Here is a 16,836-nt window from a genome sequence, read left to right as displayed (position 1 = left end):
TGTATGTATTTAATCTAGAAAGATAGCATCTGACAAAACTTTGGAGACACATCATGTCAGGATACTAAACATCCAAATAGCTGAGAAACAAATACATAGAGAAATCAAAAAGAACAGGCTAATGGCAGTAATAATCAGTGAATATTTTGTCAGTTAAGCAAATGCTGTATAACTTGTTTAGTGTTTTCTAGCTTTTATGACAGAGCCAGTCTGCAGATCATATGGGAGAAGCAGACTGAATATAAGAACCCATCCTTTCTTTGTCATCCCTAAGTCCAAGTTTTTTACAAGGAATTTCTTCAGCTAAAGGATTTTCAAATGCAAGTTTACTTCAGCTTTTCTTTTGGCTTTCACCCTACCCAAGAATTTTTTAAAGTCTACCTTGAGTTTCAAAAAACAAAAGAAAAGGGGGGGGGTGGAGTGGGGAAAGGGAAAGGCAGGCTTTCATTCAAACTGGTTCTCTGCAGCCCTAATTAAAATAGACTTCCATGAGAAGTTTTCTTTTCCTCTTCCAGCTGAAGCTTAAGGGCATAGTGGAGAGTATATTGTGTTCATTTTACTGTTTGAGTGGTTTGGTAGAGAAGCTGTCTTTCAAATGCAGTGACTACTATGATGCCTCAGGACTCAGCTGTCACATCAAGGCTGTTTTCCACATGTATGTGTTATATAATGTGCATATATCATCACCATCAGGTAGCTTGCACATCTTAACATGGAAGCAACTCACTCTCCCATTTAAGAAGTTTTCTCTGCAGTAGGATTAGAGGTAATCTTGTCTTATTTTTTAAAGGGAATAATGACATGGGTTGTCCCTTTAGAAAGAAAAGAATGATGCAAATCAAAAGGCACTTATAAATCTGTCTCTTCATAAACTGAGCTGCAGTTCTGGTGCAGTATTCTTTCCTTTGTTCTAGGGAAACTGAAGGGGGGAATTATTTCCTTTAAATGTAAAAGCTAAACGACTGTGAGTTAGTAGACTGAGAGCAGCACTGGAAAAAGAAACCTCCCATTTAGCCACAGAGGAAATCTTCCATTTAGCTTTTAATTAAATAGGAAATGGCAGTGCATAGCCCAGTCATTGTCTCAGCCCTCGTGGAAAGGATCAGAAGAAGGTCAGGAGCTTGTTCATTTTCCATGCCCACAGCCTCAGTCCTGAGACCACCAGCAAGGATGGCCAATTAATACCAAGTGCTTTAGGGTACTTTGGCTTGTGGGGTGGGTTGTTTTTAGTTTTTTTTCCCCCACTAGAATCTAGGCTGAGGTTGTAAATTCATTTCAGAGAAGCTGCTACACAGTAGGTGAGAAGGATTTCAGTGTCTTCACCTCTGTGTAAGAATGAGATTTGTCAGTGAAAAGTGAAATACTGGTGCCTCATCGGTTTTTGTAGCTACTGTCACCACACCACAGAAAGATACTTTGTCGAAATCTGTCAAATATGGTTTCAGAATTCAGCCTTGTGGCCAATGCAATGAAAATGCAATGCCAAAAATGTGACACTGGAAAGCTCCACGTTTCCTCAGCTTCAAAGAGCTATATTGTAGTTTTATTGTCATACTCATTTTCTGAATCACCTGTACCTTCCAGGAGTCTGTACAAATGTATCTCTGCCTACCTGTAAACTTTTTTAAACATTTCCAAAACATCATTACTGCTGCTGGGCTCTCTTTTGCTCCATCCCATTATCTCCAATTATTAAAGATTCAACTTGGGGCAGTGAAATTCTGGCAAGTTTGAGCCCTGGGAGCAGCTGCAAACCAGGCAGCACACTGATAGCATGAGCATCACCTGTAGCTGTCTGCCTGGGATAGTGTATATGGTGGTATCTCCTGGAAATCGAATCAACAACCCAAATTTGTGTTGTGTGCTGTACATCATCCAGCAGATTTCAAAGCACAATTATTTTTTTTGCTCATAGTTGATCTCAGCTGGATTCACTCTCTCTGAGAATTAAAAGTGAGTGATGTAAGTTAAGAAGGATGGCCGTGTTTTGCTGGCTGCTGGCCTCTTCTTACCTAATCCAGATGCCAGTGCTGGTGCTTGTGTTGCATCCCTGCCATGGCAGCCAGATCTGGTGCTGCAGATTAGGGGGCTAGTGTGCTCCTGGAAAAGTTGCATAAACTTGAATATTCTGAGCTTGGTGTTTGAGAATCAGTGAAGTCATGGGCAGATAACTGAGAGTTAAGGAACCTGTCAAACTCCCACAGCAGCTACTCTTCTGTTGACTTCAGTAGGAGATGGCTTTTCAGTCCTGTTCTTAAAATGTTGTGTGATTACAAATGAAAAATGCTTGACTATCTGTGGCTGTGTTTTTTGCTGCCTGTAAGGGACTAAAGAACTTATTTTGAACAAACGTGTGATTGTAGAGATAATACTGATTTCTGTATGTATCATCTATCCTGGTAGGAAAGAAAATGTTGTGAAGACTTGTACTACACACAGGTTTTTGGAGGAGCTGGCTTGCCTTTCATCCTGAAATGTGAGTCAGTCACTGGTGGTATATGGCTGTGCACACACACACGATTGTACACACTCACTATGCACACATATGTTCCCAGTTTTGGTGGTGGTAAGCAGAGTTTTTGAGATAACTGGGATTTTATTCTTAAAAATAATTAAGTTTTCAAATAACCATCTGACTGTATGTGTAAGAAAGGTAGAGACAATGTGTGGCACCTTAATCTAAGCAGACCATTAGTTTAGCTGTAGTCTTTCATTGCCCACATTTAAAAACAAGCTAACCTTTATATCACATTTAAATTCCCTGTTGGAAAATTCAGCTTCACTTACGAATGTATCTAAATGGCAAATCATTGAAAATTCAAAAGGAGGGAGCACGAGGAAGACACACAAGTGCAGGCAAGCACAGCAAGTCCGGAATCAGCTGAAAGAGCACATATGTAGGTTGTGTTCATGTGGATAAAGCCTGCACCAAAGTCTGGGATGCTGGTATGGTTACACAGGGATTGTCTTGGTAAGATGAAAGGAGATGGTGATCTGTGGATTGCTTCTTTATTTATCTTCAGGCCTGTTCTGCCCAGCATTCCGAAGGGTGTGGGATCAACTGCCATCCACCATCTCCAGGAGTTTTATTTCAAAATCCACTGGCATCAGCTGCAAGGCATTTGAGGCCACATGGTTTGGTTCTGGGAAGTGGTATGGTAGTACCCAGACCCTTTGCAGCCTTAGACCCAGCTCTGCTGGCCAGCAGGAGAGATGATGCCAAGGACAAGCTTTCCTCCTGTCAGTGCACTCACAGGATGGAAATGCAGCCTGACAAGTCTGAAGCTGTGTACAGAAAAAGATAGATAAACTCTGTTAACCACAGAAGCAGGTTTTAAATACATTAAAATATTTTATCCCATTATTTGTTTTGACCAATTGACCACACTATTAAAAATTCAATCATGGAGCAGCTGACAAGTGCAGTTGCCTAATTTTATTTAAGGGCTCTCCCCCCCTTCCATTTTTCCATCCTGTTAACACTGCTGCCTGTGCCCAGACAGTAATGGGCTTCTTGTATGCCCACGACTGTTATGATCATGTAAATTTATTGGTGCTTAGAAGAAGCGAGCTATTAAAACATTACAACAACCATTACAGCCAGGCTCGTGTTGGCTTTCGCTCCCAATGAACATATGCTTCCGAGTGAATGCCTAAACTCTTATTTATGGATTTAATTTAATATGCGGAAAGAATTCAAAATTAAATTTTGTGTCTGCCTCCAGAGAGTGTCAGTGTATAATAACATGGTAATTTTTACACATCTTTATGAGAAATGGGAAAATTAATTCTTTCTGACAAGTTGTAATTATTCGACTTGGAACAGTTGCAGCTGAGCAGTTTGTATGCCTGTTGTCTGTTATTGCACAGTGTAAGGGGAAAACGTGGGGATGGAGATATATTGTGTGTCTGAGAGTTTCTAATAGCTTCTGACATTTTAGCCCTGCATATTATCAGAGTGCTCTTTAAAGGAGTGGGGACTGTAATCTGCTGCCTAGCCAGGGACACATATGTAGCAGTGACTGAAGATGGGGTAGGATTTTGTTCTGTCTGAGGCTGAGGCAGGAGCTCTGTCATTAATGGTTAAAGCAGAAAGTGTGGTAACATTCTTTGTACTCTTTGACCTCACAATTTTTTCCCTTTTAATGAAGACACAGGTGGAAGAAAAGTGTTTGTTTCAGCTGCATGAGCAGAGCTCTCCTGTTTAAGTGTGCTCTTTTCTTTCTTGGGAGTTGAAGGCACTTAGTACATCTCAACCTCAAGGGACTGCCTCCCCAAAAAGTTGAGTTGTCTTTAACAGTAAGAATATTTAAAAATAAAACCCTCTTGTTGAAACATGAGCTTATTTTCATGAGGATTACTTTGTTCTTAGCAACTTAACTTCTGTCTTAGAGTTTCTGCTGAAAGGTAGGACACATCCATGAAGCACAAGCCTGAAGCATCACTGGATGTATTAGATAAAAAGGAAATTTATTCAAGTAAATGAAGTGTGCATTCGTGGCTTTGAAGGCAAACCTGGCAGTAGTGGGTGCTGCATTTTTTTTGTCCTCCTGGAATGGTCCCTTTGGGATAAACACATACTAAAGGCAATGCTTAGAAGACATTTTATCAGGCACACATTAAAGGAAATAGAAGTGCCACAAATGAAAAAAAATACTTTCATTCCCAGTGATTTATCATAGTTATGCTAGCTAGAAGGTTGCTAATGGTTTAGAAGGTGCTACTCTTTCCTGTAAGACACTGACAAGGTTTTGTTGCTGTGGGTGCTTGGCATAGGAAGATACCATGTTTTAGAATATAAATTTGTCCAAAATGTAGCAGGTTATCTTTGATTTATGTCCTGCTTGCAGTCTGAGTTATTGCTGAAGGTATGTAAGTATTGCACAAACCTGTGTGTTGACAACTTCTTGGCGTTTGAAAGCATTTACTTTGAAACTTCTAAGGCCTTGGGAGTTGCTCTGTGTTCCCTGGACCCCTTGGCCTCGTACAACACCAGCAGCTCTTCAGGAGGATGCAGGGATGCTACAGCACAGTGGAGCTCAGCTGGGACCTGGAAATTGTAGGAAGAGCCTGGGCAATGCTGCTGTTTTCATCCAAGTAAATGCCTTTAGGGGCTTTGGGCACTGTATGTGTGCATCCAGGGACCTCTTGTAGAAGGTCATAGGCTTGCAAGAGGGACTGGTGTTAATCAAATTCATTGGGATTTGTGCTGAGATCCCAAACCTGGGGCATCACTTACTTCATTTAGACCTGCTGCATCGTGGGCTTAATTAACAGATCTTGAAGTTAGCAGTGATAGTGGAGCAAACACTGCCCAGCTGGCACAGCAAGAGCATGGGCTGCATTCCTAGTGAGTTTTTCATCTCCCTGCCAAGGTCACCTGTAGTCACAGGAGAACTTCCTTGGCAGCACATTGTGGCCTTCCCTGATCTGGAATCAGGGCACCTTTCCTTCAAACTCAACCATGTGAGCCTTGACTGAATTGGATGCTGGGACTCCCTATTAATCAATGAAGAGAGCAGCAGTCTGGAAGTTCATCCAATCACCATTGGATTCTAAAGCAGCCCAGGTGAATTCTACACAGAATGGCTTAGTCTGCCACCTTTTAACTCCCTGAGGAGTTTTAGTAATGTAGGAGTCAAATGGATTCTAATTGAGCAACCACAGATCACAGAAAAAGTTGAAGTTTCCCTGTTCAATTGTCACCTCTATTTCTCTTCATTTTTTCAAACCAGTGGAGGTTTTATTTTTCATTGCAGTGAGTCAAGCAATGAGCGAAGAGAGATTTTCTCTTTTGCATGCATAATAATTAACCTCCTAAAACATCAAGATTGGTATGAGAATTACTCCTTGGCAAGAACAAATGCAACTCTTGAGGTGTGCCTTAAGTGCTTAATTTTTCTTTCCTTGCAGGAGAGGCTGCAGTTTATTCCTGCTCTGCAGAAACCTCTCCTAACTGCTGTCATCTGGCCTTCTTAAGCCCTTTTAGACACTCTTTGTTGCTTTTAAGGAAATACTGCTTAAACCTCTTTCTGAGAACATGGTCTTCTTGTGCCATACTGAGCCACTGCATTCAGGAAGGCAGGAGTACCAAGGGTTTGTCAGTTTTCTTCAAGTTCATTTCGAACCACAACAGAAGACAAATTTCATGTTAAGGCACAGACTGGGCTTACTTAGCAAGACTTAATAAGTCTTGTAATTACAAATTAAAAACAAAAAATCATAAAAAGCCCCATCCAAAGCCAAATAAATGCTACAGTTCTATCTGAAATATGTGTACATTTCTGTAGCTGATTGACTTCTTACCTAACCTAGAAGCACCTAGAGAGTCCCAGGCTGGTGAGAACTGGAGTCTTGGCAATGTCCTGTGACCTGGAATTATTCACTTCGTTTTCATTGCCCTTGCCTTTTATTTCCTACTTCCTCTCTTACTCCTCTTTGGAATTAAATATTGGTCTACAATCTTATGTACTTAATGGTGACTTTGCTTGGTTCACACAGATTAGCCAAGGGTATCTGTGAGCTATGAGATTGAAAACCATTCCCCCCCCCCACCACCATTTAACTTGGATCTGACCAATTGCTTTCGACCTACTTGTACCTATTCCTCTCTTAGGTGTGGAAATGGATCCAGCCCTTGTTTGCTGGGAGATCTTGGGAGCCCACAGAGCTTTGCTGTGCCATCCCATTGGCTGGTATGCATAGGTGGTGTTAGTCATGTCCCTGGTGTAGCAGTGTAGGAGTGATTTTGGGGTGAACTGGTGAAAGATACAAGAAAATCCATTTTGTGCTGGTTTTGATTTTGCAGTGCACCTGAGCTATATATGGAAGTATTTTGGAGAGATCTACTTTTTGTTAAATGGCTTTACCTAATCAAAGCTTGTTGATTGGACATTTATGTCACCTCATTACCATTATTCGCATGAGATCTGCGCTGGATGTTTTGTTGTAATCCCCCTCCCTTCCCAAAACAACACAAAACAAAATGAGAAACTCAACCCCAAAATACTCCAAAACATATTTCAGTATTGAACTCCTGTTATATGGCGACTTGAATGATGGCCACATTTTAGTGAGACAAATGCAGCTTCGGGAGAGGTCATTGCTCATTAAATAACATAGTTTGTTGGTTTTTTTTAATAAGGGAGCTTGCCTGAGCGTAGGTGAAAAGGAGTACTTTGAGAGTTCTTCAGTCTGTTTTGGGAAGCTCATTCTAGAAAACACTCCCACATTTGTGATCTCCAACCTGAGTGTAAATGATAGAGAAGTAAGCAAAGACAAGTCACCAAATAGGCTTAATTTTTTTTTTTATTCCCGACTATCACCAAGTCTATTCTGAAATGTGTTTTCATGCATACTTCCTGTGCTAGCAGCATCCAATAAAACAGTGTTTATATTGCAAGATCTGGCCATCTTCTGGTAGGTTTACCTGACTGAGCAGCAAAGTCACCGAAGAAGTTGAGAAGTAAATGGCTGATCGTTGCTACTGCTCTGTCACTTCTGGCTGCTAAATTAATCTCCCTATTGGTTCTCCTTCTGCAAGACAGAAATAACACCTACTTCGGTTTAATGAGTTGGGTTTGATGAGATAAAGCACTGTAAAAGTTTTATCACAGTGCATCTGCTTCCAGTTTCAACATGATTCAGGCATGCTACTAAAAAGCTTCTTTGTGCAATAGCAGGGATGGGAAGGATGGAGAAACTTTGCAGCATGCTAAAATTCAGTTTGGCCTTGGAGGGGCAGGTCTGTACATCTGTTCAGGACCGTGAATCATCATGACTCCTTCCTAGTCTATAGCTTTCTAACTTGACTCAAATTCTTATCCAGTCACAAACCTTGAAATCCAGGCCCAGTTATGATTTTGGTGTCCTGCATTTTCTTGCCTCCACCTCCCATTGCTGCCTGTGTTGCATTTCCCTTCTCCGTCTTTTCTGGTTCTGCATATCAGAACGTGATTAAAATCATTATATCCCTATCCATATCATGCTGTCTGTTTTCCTTTTAATTAGGTTGTAAAACAATTAGTTACCACCATGTCTCTCTCTTCCCCCTCTACTTCTTTTTTTGTGACTCGCCCTGTGAGCCCAGAGCTGTTTGTCCTCCCCGGGTGGGGAGGAGGGGGCTCTACCATCTTGCTTTATTTACAGGAGGGTGAAGGTCAGATATAAACAGTTTTTGTTCTTGTGCTGTTGCTTTCTTTCGTGACCTATCCTACGTTGTTTGGCTTTTTTCCTCCCCCATGCTTTGAAGTGCCGCACACCAGGTGTTCCTGTTCTGAATTACACATGAAAGGACCACATCCCTGGACTAATTAACTAGTAAACTGCACCCGCCTCCCCTGGGTTTAATTGATGCTGTTCTTAAAAGGGGAAGCCAATTTCTTATTCCTCCTGATTTTACACTGTAGTCATCTCCTCTTTATCTCCCTAAATACAGAAGATACTCTTGAATTTCTCACTCCCAGGCCATGAGGTGCTTAATATGTCTTCTTGTTTCACAATTAATAAAATAATTATGCTGTACAAATTTTTTTTTAAAGAAATCCTCCTCATTTTTCTCTTTTTTTTTTCTTTTCCCTTGACTCCTAATTTCTTTGTGTCTGATGGTTGCAGCCTCTCTGGGGAGAGCAGCATGCAGAACTGCGCTGCTCCCTGAGAGATGGAAGATCCAGTATCTTGCTGCTAATTATTTTACATGATAGTGTTGACCCACCAAAAAGCATTGGTGTATACCAACATCTTTGGTATACAGCCAATGAGCCATTCCGTGGCTCACAGTTTCTTTCTTGGGGCAGCATTTCTTGCAATGTAATGAGCAGGAGTTATGGTGATTTCTTTGTTTGGCCTGGTGGTTGCATCTCACTTGTTTTTGTGGCAGGGTGGGCCATGCTGATGGCAGAAAACTGTGCAAAGTGATCAAAAGCAGTTTAAAATTAGCAAGCCTAAATCAAAACCAGGTCATTTCTGTGGGCTCTCTAAAACTGTTCAGTGCAGGGTTTATGTTACGTGGATAAAGACCCATCTTAGGGTCAACCGGAGCAGAACGCTGGACAAAATGGAGAATGTTATCATGTGTTATCCAAATTGGGTTGTGTGTGTATAAAGCTATATAGATATTACTTTTCACATTCCAGCTGTGTTCAAACCAGCTAAAGGACATTCTAGGTACAGCTGGTGGCCCTCTGTGTATTCAGACTCAAGGTCCTTGTACATTGTGGGGCTTTGTCAGTCTTAGGGCACGGGGAGGTCCCAGACTGGTGCTGCTGGCAGGTGTGGTTGAGGAGGCAGAGAACCACCAGGCATAAGTATTTGTATGAAGGTTAGGTGCTTTTGCCCTTGAATGTGTGTCCTGGTATGAAAGGTATTTGCCAAGAAAGGCAGAATGCCCTCCCTGAGATGGAGAGGGCAAATCCCCCTCCCTCCCTCTTCCTCTGACTCCGTGAGTGAGAGAGAGCCAGAGTGCAGCTACCCCCACTTCCTTTCCCCCCTGGGCTCTTTCTCCAGGAGAGGTGTTCCTTCTCCCCCTCCCTCTGTCTCTAGCCACCTGTGCTAGGGTGTAGCCAACAAGTTTTCTTAACATCATAATGGGAAAAATTCCACAGAGAGAAAAGGGAAAAAACCCAACCCCCAACAATGTCCTATTTGTGTCTTGCTGGTGCTTTGACCTTTAGAGGTACTGAGGATGATTTTGTTCCCAGAAATTACCCAAATAGGTAATGTCTTGAAAGGTTACTGGTTCAGATTTATGGTTAGGGTATGTTTGTCTGTCTTACGTATTTTTTCACTCATCCTGAATCCTCTATTAATTGAAGTCCTTGTTAAGTCCAGTGAACTCTTTCCTCTGATTCAGTCAGAGTTAGTCCCTATTCATTTGATTTAAGTTGTTTCCAACTTGAACTGGAATTTCAGTTTTAACAGTCTTTTGAAATAGAGGAAAAGGATTCAGGATACACTCAGAAAGTGAGTGGGATGCAGCAAAATTTATAATAACTTAAAAGTCATTTCTCTAGGTAGATGTTGTAGTGTAGGAATGAGTGTATCACATACCTGCCTCTTTCTTGGACACCTGGTAGATGGAAAACTGAAATACTTTGCTGTATGTGAATGCTTAGTTTCAGATCTGGGATGTGAGTATTACTCAGATGTCTATTTTCTTCAGGGCAAAAGGTATTTCCTGAAGACAGTAACTACCAAGTAACAGTGTTGTGCCAAATTAAGGATGGCATAGAGAAATGATAGCTTTGCTGTTAATGCCACAGAGTTTTGGGTTTGGAATTTGGTGGTGTTGATGTAAAATATAGCAAGAACATGCTGCTTTCTTTGGAAACCATGGTACTGTGTTCTGTGATGATGGGAATTAGGACTGCAGTGGGGCTGCCATGGGGTTTTGGTGATGAAGATCCCCAAGATTCCCCTCTCTTCCTTTGCACCATGAAGAATTTGGGTTATGTTGGGATTTCTTCTGACGATAACCAGCAAAGTCATCACTTTGTTCTCCCTGAGAAGGGTAAGTTTTACACTTTTGTAGGGTGTAAAGTGACTTTTGTGCACCATGCAATTTCCCAGAGCACAATGGCAGCTTAGGCTTTGGTGTATCCCAGGTGGCACTGGAGGACAGACTTTAGAGCAATTAACTGTAAATTGACTGAAGCTTATATGACAAAGACGGTTTGAACTTTAATTAACATGCAGCATCAGATAGGTATTTTTATATTTTCAAGCAGCTACTTTAAAACACACACAAAAAATGCAGGGATGTCATCTAGTTCTAGTGGAAGGTAAATGTAGATTTTTTTCCTTCATAAGTTTCATAGCTCTTTGAAATACATGATTTGCTGTCTTGATTTAAACAGCTTGAAATCTGGAGCCTCTTTTGCATTATATTTGGCTGCTTAGATGTAGTATTTCCTGAATTATTAGTTTTATTTTAATCAATTTTTGCTAAAATTTGCAATAAGATCTCTTTGAGGAAAATTTTGCTTTAAAAAATACTTTCAACCTGGTTATTATTTTCTAGCAAAGATGTTTTCAGCTTAGGGCAGATACAAATGAAAACTCAAAAAAAGACATTTTATTGCCAAAAAGCACTGGTTTAATTCAAAAGCACCTCTTGCTAAATCATTTGTGAGTGTCTCATCAAAAGCATAGGATATAGTTTTGTTAGTGCAGATCAGGGCTTTGAGAGTGGTTGTCATACACCTTCTTAATCTTAGTCATTTTAACCCTTTTTCAATTTTTTCTACCTTTCCCTGCGAGCTCTGATGTTCTGTAATTTTTTGCTGCCTTCCCCTTCAAAGGCAAGTTATCCAGTATTTTTATGATTAACTTTTACATGTCTGAGTTTTTCAAAACACTAACAGGTTATAACATAATGTTTAAAAGCCCATACTTATCTTTTTTTTTTTTTTTTTTTTTTTTAATCCTACCCTTTTATCAAACCCAAAAGTCCTCTTTACATTTCAGGTTTTATTTTTTTTTCATCCTTCAGAAAAAAAAAAAAGATAAAGATATTGGTGTAAAATTTGAAATCTATGAAAAAACTTGCAGTGTGTCCTGTTGTTCTTGCAATCTGGCAACTAACTGAGCTACTCCACTTAGTTTAAAAAAAACAAAAACAGTTACAGCAAACTTATTTTTCTAACTTTTATTTTTCATTATCTCTCAATCATAATATCTAGAGATGTGACATAATGGCTCTGTGACCTTAAACAAAAATATATATGGATTTTGTTGTTGCCATTTAAAGAGGAAACTAGTGTTTCTGCTTATAAAATATTTTATTTTAAAGTCCTCCCTTGTTCCACAAGTTTAGATGTTAGGCTTAAGGTTAAGCATTACCACTTGTGTAATGGCTGGAGAATGTTAATGTAACTTAATGTGTAGAAAAACAAGGTATAGTTACTGTTGTGCTGCTAGATTTGAATGAATAAAAGTTGATATCTTATATATAATAGTATTTTGGCACTTTACTCTTTTGCAGGCACCTCTCTCTAAATGTCTCCTACCTCTTTCTCATCTTTGTTCTCCCTCAGAGCACACCCTCTGCATCTCCAGACTGTGTGATATGAGGAGAATGTACTGAGCTCTCACTTGCACTCAAGTGAAAGACCTGATTTGTTAACTTGAGCTCTTTTTAAAAACAAGACCTAAATTAAGTATTATCTTAATCAGCAATAAAATACATTCTTTCAATTACTTGTTTCACTGACTTATTAAGAGAACTCTAAATAGTTTTGGCAAGTATTGTTGTAATTGTTTCCTCCTTTGATTTTCATTTCCTCAGTTGTCATCATCTCCTGGCAGCGGCAGCAGCTGTAAAGCAGACCTTTCAACAGCCTTGTTAAGTGTGTAGAAATTAATCTGATTTCAAATCCCTTATTGATAGAGAGATTCATGTGCCTTAATGTATGCCTATGTGTGCCTGAATTTGTGTGCCTCTGCCCACTCATCTCTTTCACCCAGCATTTTCTTCCCATCCCAGCCTAATATGCAGGTTGGGTCATTATCTCCCCTTGTTTGTGGTTGTGTCCCTATCAAGAGTACTGGGTTCCTCCATGGAAGTTCAGAAGCTTATGTGAAATAGTTCATGCGTCTGGAAGAAACATTGATTGTCAGCCAATCTATGTTCCTTTTATTTATTTCCCTTCTGTGTATGCAAGAGAAGACAGTGAAAGTTATGTATGTGCAACTCCATCAAAGTGTTGTTATTGTCTTGTGCAGTTACATACTGCCTAAATCAGGTGATATCCTTAGAAGGAGCAGGGGGTATCATACCCATACTCTCCCTGAAATACTGCCTAGCTATTGGCCAAATTATGTCACCAAAGTAGTTCTGAGGTTTTGCTCTTGAGAAGCTCTCAAGTGAGTTGAAACTTCTTAATGCCCAATGTTCATATGCTGGCAGCCATCTGTGTTTTCCTGAGAGGAAAGATAAGGCTCTATTATGGAATTAAAAAAAAAAAAGGTAAAAATAAATTACATATTAAACATCCTTTTGTAATAAGGGAAAATATATTATTATAGCTTTCCATAATTCAACAAAGAATACTAAAAAAAAAAAATATTGGCATATTCCCCCAAGCAAATTAGAGGGTTATTGTTATGTAATCTAAGTATTAATATAAGATGTATTCAACTGAGCCATAGATTCTTTTTGTAATCCTATTTGTGATCTTTACAGCTTTTGTAGTACCAGAAATTAATTTTAGCATGGTATTTTAATTTCCAGACTGTCATCTATATACCTTGATTGTTCTGCCTACAGTAAAATGTTACCCTTTCCTGTTGTCTACAGCAGCACTCTGGTAAAGCATCCTCTCATCATGTTCATGACATGATAACCTATACATTATTATGTAAATGCTTTGCATTTCTTCAGGATAAGCAGTGACAGGGAAGGATAAACTTTTATAATTTTAATTATGATAAAACAATAGGTTATCTATAGGTTGAAAATACAAGCGATAGAGGCAGGCATAACTTTTCCAACTTCAGTGAGATTTGGGTCAAGTTCTTAGAAGAAGTTCCAATTGAAGCTGTCCTTTCTACGTATGTATCTGTCAGTAAAATGTGCAGCAGTTCTGTTGTGGGAAGGAACTTGAGGTGTGGAGCCCCTGCACTTGCTGGATGATGACTAGAGTGGGATGAGTAGTGTTGTTCTTTAAAGCCCTTGTTCAGTGGCTGTTAGATGAATGGGAGATGAGGGCTGAGTGTTCTCTTCCCTTCTTGCTGTCACATAAAGTCAAGCATCTGGGGAAGAAACTTCACAAGCAGTTCAGGCTTGTGAATGCTTAAAAAAATATAAGATTTAATAAGGTTTTTATTTGTAGAGTTGCTCTTTATCTCATTATTTGAAATGCAATCATCAACATAAGAAAAAGAAATCAAAAACATCCAGTGAAAATGCTGGGATTCATAAATAAACTCTCCATAAAATCTCAGGCTCAAATCCCATCAGAATAGACTCGGTCTTTCAGCCCTTTGAGACAGATAAATTGAGTATCATGCAGCTTAAACTAGCATTTCTACTGTGTGAGAGTTAAAGAATCAGCTTACCATCTTTCATGCATCGGCATCAGACTGTTTGATACTTTATTTTAACAATTATGATTTTTATTTGGGAGACTAACAGCTCTTCCTCACACTAGTGAAAGTTTTATTTCAGTGCTATATTTATTTGTAAAAGACTTTCCATTTGTTCAGATGAGAGGACAGTATTGAATGATAAAAAATGAGACCAATTGAAAATTCATTCCTATTATGAAATGCAGTCTATTGCCAGTGATTACTGGTTTAAACTCTGTGCGTATAACTTGAAACAAAGCACAGAACTGAAGAACAACCCCGTGCTAAGGCACATCTTCAGTCATTGTGCTGAAGTAGCATTTTCCTGCAACCCTTGAGTTTGTTCTCTCAGTGCTGGTAGCAGTGTAGATGTGGCTGCAGTCTTATGCATATGGAGCCTTCCTTATAGAAAAATATTCTTAAATGTATAAAGGACAATCCTGGAGTATTAAACTTTCAGTTTGTGGGTGACACCACATATGCACACCTGCATGCCCATGCAAAGGCTTAAGTTTCCTTTCAAAGAGCAGAGGGCTTGGGCTACATAAATGTTTTCAGTAATGTGTTTGGTGTTGATGGCAATACTCCAAGGAAGCCTTGCTGAGGATGATACTTCTCTCTGCCTCAGCTTCCAGGACTTTGAATTCTTCCCTGTACAGGCAGAAAACATTCTTTATCTCATGGTTATTAAGGTGACAGAAATGAGGAGGCCTTCTGGGGTGATACTGAAATGTCATTTTTGTCACAAGTATCATCTTTCTTCTTGGTCCAGTAAATCTCTTTCAGGTGCTTAAGCTAAGCTAATGATTTAAACTTGTTTTCCCTGAATACAGATATGTACATGAAGCAAACAGTTTTCCCTGCCTTAGATGCTGGTTTTCTTGGATCGTTTTTCTGCATTAATCAAATTGGGATAATTGACTGAAATTTGTCACTAACTTTCAGATTGTCAGTTAGAACCAGGAAGGTCCTTTAGATTCTTCATCTTGGGTGTTTGTCTTTTCCCACATTTTTGTACATTTTTCTATATGTGTTATAAGGTAAGGAGTCTAAAATGGGCCTTAAAATAGTTTTGCATTTCAGATAGAAAGTTGTGTGTCTTTATTTCAGTCTCTTTTAAATGAAATCTATATAGCCAGAGTTGGGCAGCTACATCCAACTGGTCCTCTCAGACAACAACCATGTGCAAAGACAAGGTGCTACTTTGTGACTAACCCATACTCTGTAGTGTTTGGGAAAGAGTGGAAGCCAAAATTCTCATGCACTTTGAAGCTTCTTCAGCGCATGAGAAGTTTGAAACTCCATAAGGTTGATTCATCCATGGTGGCCTATGCTAATACATTGCTTCTTCCTTGCAAATGCCTACTTAGTGTCTCTGTGGAACACTTGGAAAATTTGAAATAACTTTGAAGGGATCATGAGGGCTGCCAGATGATATCAGATGAGTCAGAGGTCTGTTACTTGAAAGGAATCTTGCAGGACTCCTGTTTCACTGGTTTCCATTCTCCTCTGGTCTCCACTGGAGACTAATGGACTAATTGGGCTAAAATATTACTCAAATGAAGCTGCTGCCCTTTCCAAAACTAAAAGGGGTTACTGAGCCACTGTTGTAATTTAGTTATTCAACACAGAAGAAATGAAGAATAAATTAGTCATAAATATGTGTGGGATGGCTTTTTAATATACAGTCTGCTCAGTGTTATTTAGAAGTAGGTGCTCAGTTGAAAACAGACAAACTTTGTGAAATAGATCTGGTGCAAAGTACTGATCTGGGATCTGCATGACAAAACCTGCATTGTTTTAAGCTTTTCCCACTGGTACTATCCTGCTTATAACATGCTTGGCTTGTGCAAAAGTCAGGAGTAATTTTCACCTTGAATTTTATAACTAGGCTTAGCTTTTGAGCACCCAGATTTAGTTTTGTCTGTATTGGGGAGGGTCTTGTCTGTTTATCTAAGTGTGTGGGATGCACCAGATAAGACTATACAGGGTGATTCTATGAACACAAATCTGCTTGTACTGCTGATAGAAAATACTCTGGAGGTTGTCTGCCAGAACTCTACTGGGAAAATAAGAGGTGGGGGAATGTGTCACAGGAGCTGACTTAACTTTCAGTGCCAGTACAAAAGGAGAGAATAAATCAACAAAATATGGAGCATCAAATTGCCAGGACCAGATAGTATTCATCCATGACTTATAAAGCAATTCAAATGGGAAATAGACATCCTAACAGACCATTTGGAGGAAACAACAGCAAAGACTAGGGTTAGTAAACACAAAGATAAATATGTTATGTTGAAGAAGAGTTAATGTAGTTTCTGTTAACAAAAGTTGTGTTTCACAGATTACTGCAGCTCTGCAGAGGAGTCAGAAAGAGATCCTGTTGTTATCTACTTTGATTTGAAAAGGCAACAGGTCTCTCACCAAAGGCTTCTGGAAAAACTGAGGTGTCATGAGATAAGGAGTAAGAGTCTCTATGGATAAATATTTGGCTAAAGGGTAGGAAACAAAGGACAGTAACAAATAGACAGTTTTGACATTGTAACGAACCAGTGGTGCAGTCTCACAGGTTGCATGTGCTGCTAGGGTATCTGTTGCTCCACAGATACTGTAAATGATCTGAGAAAGGAAAATTGAAAAAAGGTTGCAGCTTCTAACAGGTTGCTCAAGGAGCTGAAACCGAAACAGATTGCTGAGAAGGGTCTTACTGAAACCAAGACATATTGCTGAGAAGGATTTCACATTAGTGAGTGACTGGTTGGTAAAATTAAT

The 16,836-nt window shown here is 39.6% G+C and overlaps 1 protein-coding gene across 10 annotated transcripts in view; it reads left to right on the top strand.

Annotated features, from left to right (window-relative positions):
* Positions 1–16,836, top strand: part of SOX5 (SRY-box transcription factor 5) — a 607,966-nt gene that overhangs the window by 207,458 nt on the left and 383,672 nt on the right. The window contains exon 1 of one of the 10 annotated variants that reach the window (XM_079305081.1): positions 4,264–4,281. The exons of the other annotated variants lie outside the window; for them this stretch is intronic. The gene's annotated coding sequence lies outside the window, so the exon portion shown is untranslated. Of the gene's footprint in view, positions 1–4,263; positions 4,282–16,836 lie in introns of those variants that run through there. 10 annotated transcript variants of the gene reach the window in all.

This window comes from Erithacus rubecula (assembly GCF_903797595.1).
Source record: "Erithacus rubecula genome assembly, chromosome: 4".
In the NCBI taxonomy this organism is placed as follows: domain Eukaryota; kingdom Metazoa; phylum Chordata; class Aves; order Passeriformes; family Muscicapidae; genus Erithacus; species Erithacus rubecula.
The sequence above is the reverse complement of the archived record's forward strand: the minus strand, read 5'-3'. Positions and strand labels throughout refer to the sequence as shown.